The sequence below is a fragment of the Patagioenas fasciata genome, chromosome 27 (assembly GCF_037038585.1).
Source record: "Patagioenas fasciata isolate bPatFas1 chromosome 27, bPatFas1.hap1, whole genome shotgun sequence".
In the NCBI taxonomy this organism is placed as follows: Eukaryota; Metazoa; Chordata; class Aves; order Columbiformes; family Columbidae; genus Patagioenas; species Patagioenas fasciata.
In genome coordinates, this window is record NC_092546.1 from 1,001,823 (window position 1) to 1,007,822 (window position 6,000).

Consider the following 6,000-nt stretch of genomic DNA (forward strand, 5'->3'; position numbering starts at 1 on the left):
GGGGACCCCCTCTTTATTCCCAGTGCCCATTGTGACATCCCAGGACCCCCCTATGTCCCCAGGGCCCACTGTGACACCATGGGGACACCCCTTTGACTCCAGGGCCCATTGTCACATCCCAGGACCTCCCAATTGTCCCCAGGCCCATTGTGACATCCTGGGGACCCGCCCTTGTCCGCAGGGCCCATTGTGAAGTCCCAGGACCCCCTTTGTCCCCAGGGCCCATTGTGACATCCTGGGGACCCCCCTTGTCACTGGGGACCCATTGTATACACCATGGGGACCCCCATTGTCCCCAGGGCCCATTGTGACATCCTGGGGACCCTCCTTGTCACTGGTGACCCATTGTGACACCATGGGGACCCCCGTTTGTCCCCAGGGCTCATTGTGACATCCCAGGACCTCCCATTGTCCCCAGGGCCCATTGTGACATCATGGGGACCGCCTTGTCCCTCTGGCCCGTTGTGACACCATGGGGACCCCTTTTGTCACTGTGGTCCAATGTGACATCCCAGGACCCCACTTTGTACCCAAGGCCCATTGTGACACCGTGGGGACCCCCCTTGTCACCAGAGCCCATTGTGACACCGTGGGGACCCCCCTTGTCTCCAGGACCCACCGTGGCACCGTGGGGACCACCCTTGTCACTGGGACCCATTGTAACACTATGGGGATCCCCCCTTGTCCCCAGAGCCCATTGTGACATCCTGGGGACCCCCTTGTTCCCCATGGCCCACTGTGATGTCCCAGGACCCCCCCCTTGTCCCCAGAGCCCATTGTGACATCCTGGGGACGCCCTTTTTCCCCAGGACCCATTGTGGCACCATTGGGACCCCCTTTGTCACTGGGGCCCATTGTGACTTCCCAGGACCTCACTTTGTCCCCAGGGCCCATTGTGACTTCCGGGGGACCCCCTTTGTCACCAGGGCCCATTGTGACGTCCCCGGACCCCCCATTGTCCCCAGACCCATTGTGACATCTTGGGGACCCCCTTTGTCCCCAGGGCCCATTGTGACATTCAGGGGACAGCCTTTGTCCCAAGGGCCCATTGTGACACCGTTGGAATCCCCGTTGTCCTCAGAGCCCATTGTGACATCCTGGGAACCCCCTTTGTGCCCAGGACCCATTGTGACATTTCAGGACCCCACTTTGTCCCCAGGGCCCATTGTGACATCCTGGAGATGCCCTTTGTCCCCAGAGCCCGTTGTGACATCTAAGGACCCCCCAATTGTGCCCAGGGCTCATTGTGACATCCCAGGACCCCCCATTGTCCCCAGGGCCCATTGTGATGTCCCAGGCCCCCCCTTTGTCCCCAGGGCCTATTTTGACATCCTGGGGACCCCCCTTTGTCCCTAGGGCCCGTTGTGACATCCTGGGGACCTCGTTTGTCACTAGGGTCCATTGTGGCACCATGGGGATGCCCTTTGTCCCCAGGACCCATTGTGACATCCTGGGCACCCCCTTTGTCCCCAGGGCCTATTGTGACAGGGTGGGGACTCCCTTTGTCCCTACGGCCCATTGTGACATTCTGGGGACCTCGTTTGTCCCCAGGGTCCATTGTGGCACCATGGGGACCCCCTTTGTCCCCAGGGCCCATTGTGAAATCCTGGGGACCCCCTTTGTCCCCAGGACCCATTGTGACATCCTGGGCACACCCTTTGTCCCCAGGGCCTATTGTGACAGTGTGGGGACTCCCTTTGTCCCCAGTGCCCATTGTGACATCCTGGGGACCCCACTTTGTTCCCAGGACCCATTGTGATGTCCACAATGGCCCCGTTGTCCCAAGGGGTCATTGTGACATACTGGGGACCTCCTTTGTCCCCAGGGCCCATTGTGACGTCCCTGGACCCTCCATTTTTCCAAGAGCCCATTGTGACATCCTGGCGACCCCGCTTTTTCCTCAGGGCCCATTGTGGCACCATGGGGAGCCCCTCTGTCTCCAGGGCCCATTGTGACATTTAGGGGACTCATCTTTGTCCCCAGGGCCCATTGTGACATCCCAGACCCCCCTTTGTCCCCAGGGCCCGTTGTGACATCCTGGGGACCTCGTTTGTCACTAGGGTCCATTGTGGCACCATGGGGATGCCCTTTGTCCCCAGGACCCATTGTGACATCCTGGGGACCCCCTTTGTCCCCAGGGCCCATTTTGGCACCACAGGGACGCCCTTTGTCACTGGGGCCCATTGTGACATCCCAGGACACCCCTTGTCTCCAGGGCCCTTTGTGACATTCAGGGGACCCCTCTTTGTCCCCAGGGCCCGTTGTTGCATCCTGGGGTCCCCCCTTGTCCCCAGGGCCCATTTTGACATTCAGGAGAGCCCTCTTTGTCCCCAGGGCCTGTTGTGATATCCTGGGGACCCCCTTTGTCACTGGGGCCCATTGTGACATCCCAGGACCCCCCTTTGTCTGCAGGCCCCAATGTGACATTCAGGGGACCCCACTTTGTCCCCAGGGCCCACTGTGACGTCCTAGGACCTCCCTTTGTCCCCAGGGCCCATTGTGACACCGTGGGGACCCCCTGTTTTCCCCAGGGCCCATTGTGACATCTGGTGGACCCCCTTGTCCCCAGGGCCCATCGTGGAACCGTGGGGACCCTCCTTGTCACTAGGGCCCATTGTGACACCATGGGGACCACCCCTTTCTCCCCAGTGCCCATTGTGACATCCTGGGGACCCCACTTGTCCCCAGAGCCCATTATCACATCCTTGGGACCCCTGTGTCCCCAGGGCCCATTGTGACGTCCCAGGACCCCCCATTGTCCCCAGGGTGCATTGTGACATCCTGGGGACCCCCTTTGTCCCCAGAGCCCATTGTGACATCCTGGGGAGCCCCCTTTGTCCCCAGGGCCCATTGTGACACTTCTGGACCCCCCACTGTCTCCAGGGCCCATTGTAAACATCCTGGGGACCCCTCTTTGTCCCCAGGGCCCATTGTGACATCCTGGGCTGCCCCGTATGTCACCAGGGCCCATTTTGACACCGTGGGGACCCCCTGTTGTCCTCAGGGCCCATTGTGACATCCCAGGACCCCCAATTGTCCCCAGGGCCCATTGTGACACCATGGGGAACCCTCTTGTCACTGGGGATGCATTGTGACACAATGGGGACCCCACCTTTGTCTCAAGTGCCCATTGTGACATCCTGGGGACCCCCTTTATCCCCAGGACCCATTGTGACGTCCCAGGACCCCATTTGTCCCCAGGGCCCATTGTGACATCCCAGGGCCCCACTTTGTCCCCAGGGCCCATTGTTACAGGGTGGAACCCCCCTTGTCCCCAGGGCCCATTGTGACATCCTGGTGACTCCCTTTGTCCCCAGGGCCCATTGTGGCACCATGGGGACCCTCTTTGTCACTGGGGCCCATTGTGACATCCCAGGACCCCACTTTGTCTTAGAAGGTCACTGATCGGACTACTGGTGCATCCTGACTCTGCTTTCTCAATAAACATTGAAGAACACCTGGGGTTTGTTTGCTCCAAGGGAAAACTTCCCTGCCACGGTTCCTGGTTCCCGGTCCTGTTTCCCGGTCCGGTTTGGCTTCGCTATCAGAACAGCTGCTGCCTCCACAGCCGCGCTCAAAGTCCCCGTTGTGACACCGGGATGGCGGGAGAAGGGGGGTGGCGGGGGCGGCAGCGGCGGCGATTGGGGGGGGGCAGTCGGGGCTGGGCGGACAAGCGGCGGCTGCTGCGGCTCCTCAGGCAGCGACAGCAGCAGCGATCGGGGGGACGTGGGGGGCGGACAAGCGGCGGCTGCTGCGGCTCCTCAGGCAGCGACAGCAGCAGCGATCGGGGGGACGTGGGGGGCGGACAAGCGGCGGCTGCTGCGGCTCCTCAGGCAGCGACAGCAGCAGCGATCGGGGGGACGTGGGGGGCGGACAAGCGGCGGCTGCTGCGGCTCCTCAGGCAGCGACAGCAGCAGCGATCGGGGGGACGTGGGGGGCGGACAAGCGGCGGCTGCTGCGGCTCCTCAGGCAGCGACAGCAGCAGCGATCGGGGGGACGTGGGGGGGCGGACAAGCGGCGGCTGCTGCGGCTCCTCAGGCAGCGACAGCAGCAGCGATCGGGGGGACGTGGGGGGCGGACAAGCGGCGGCTGCTGCGGCTCCTCAGGCAGCGACAGCAGCAGCGATCGGGGGGACGTGGGGGGGCGGAAAAGCGGCGGCTGCTGCGGCTCCTCAGGCAGCGACAGCAGCAGCGATCGGGGGGACGTGGGGGGCGGACAAGCGGCGGCTCCTCCGGCCGCGGCCAGGACGTGGCTTCGCCGGCACCGGGGCCCGAGACCGCGCGCTGTGGGGCTGCGGGGCGGCTGTGGGGCCGGGGGTCTCCGGGGGTCCCGCAGCGGCCGCTGTGGGGCGGGATGGGGCGGCTGTGGAATTACCTGTGGGGCACTCATGGGGCTGCTGTAGGGGTCTTAAGAGGCATGTCTGGAGCACTTATGGGGCGACTATGGGGCAGGTGCTGGGCTGCTACAGCGGGACCTGTGGGGCACCCAGGTATGTGCACCCAGCACCGCGTGCACGCACACGCAGCTACACACTGATGTGTAAGCAAACACGTGGCCACACACACGCACACTTCCACAAGCGTGCCCAGTCCCATCTATTGACAGAAAGGCGTACGTGAAATGTACTGACATGCTTGAGGGTAAACACGTGCGTGGATGTTTGGCACACTGCACACACGCACACGTCTGAACGATGATGCTCCAGCTTTAGCATAAATGGAGCTGACATCAAGGCACTCACATGTGGACAGACCAACGTTTATAGGCACTAAGGCTTTCGCGCACAGGTTCGTCCAAGAACAGGCACATACCTGCAGGCACCCTCCGAATGTGTGTTCTGTGCATTCTCTTAAGGGACACTAGATGGCAGCAAAGACCATGAAATTATTAACCTCAGTCTAACCCTAGGTTTATGACATTTTTTCTTACTATAGATGCGTTTGATGCTAAAAATTCCCCCAAATTGTAATGAATATGCGATAATTGTGTGAATACAAGCATCGCAAGAGCATCCAGTTTTTGGAGCACTTATGGAACATGATAAAGCCAGGCAGAGCCTGACAAAGCGCGACAGAGCCCAACAGGGCTTGACAGAGCCTGATAGAACTCAACAGGGGCCGACAAATCCCGACAGCGCCTGACAGCGAACAGTGGAGTCTGGCCGGGCCTGACAGAGGCTGTCAAAGCACGACAGAGCCAGAGGAGCCTGACAGAGCCCAGCAAACCCGACAGGAATAGACAAGGCCTGGGTGCACAGACCTGGGTGCGTGTGGAAAGGTTTCTGCCTGTTTTCCAGTGGGGAATGGTGTGTGTGCACGTGGACAAACAGAAGGCGAAGCAGCTCCGTTCCAACACTGAAGAAGGCTGTACAGTCACGTAGACACGGGGGCTGCTCCACTCCTGCTCTCTTGCTCTCTTGCAGGACACAGAGGCCTCAGAGCCTGTTCAGTTCAGTTCAGTTCCATACAATGTTCACTGACTGCAAGAAAATCCCTCAAATCCCCCACAATGTGGGGCTCAAAAGGGAGTCCCCCTGAAAAGAGGGGGTCACAGTCCAAAAATGCCTGAAAATTCCTGGGGGAGGATAAAACTTATTAAACCCTGTAAATATGAGCGTGAGAATTTCAAACAGAGAGAAGTCTGTCGTTTGTATTTATATATTGCAGAATGGTATTCATGTAGATATAAAATGATTTTAAAATAAAACCCCTTTTCTACTCTGTTATATAAAGGATTTGAGAATGTAAAAAATTTCTGTTGATGGTTTTAAGAATACAAACATCTTATCTATTTGTAGATTAAAAAGTGAAGGACTTGAAAAAGAAGAAAATATCTAGATAGGAACTTAAAATAGAAAAAAGTGTGAGTAGGCAGAGCTATGTATAATTACTACGTGTTACATAGTCTAAATAGGTAATAAATATCATCTATATATATCCACTCACACCCGTATACATACCTTTAATTTATTAATAAATGTAAATCGATATCCCAGTCTAA

The 6,000-nt window shown here is 58.6% G+C and overlaps 1 long non-coding RNA gene across 1 annotated transcript in view; it reads left to right on the plus strand.

Moving 5' to 3' along the window:
- The window catches only part of LOC139825687 (uncharacterized), a 156,593-nt gene extending 150,887 nt beyond the window's left edge, over positions 1-5,706 (plus strand). The window contains exon 3 of the long non-coding RNA XR_011735908.1: positions 4,935-5,706. This is a non-coding gene — a long non-coding RNA (uncharacterized lncRNA). The remainder of the gene's footprint in view (positions 1-4,934) is intronic.
- Positions 5,707-6,000: the final 294 nt, after the last annotated feature.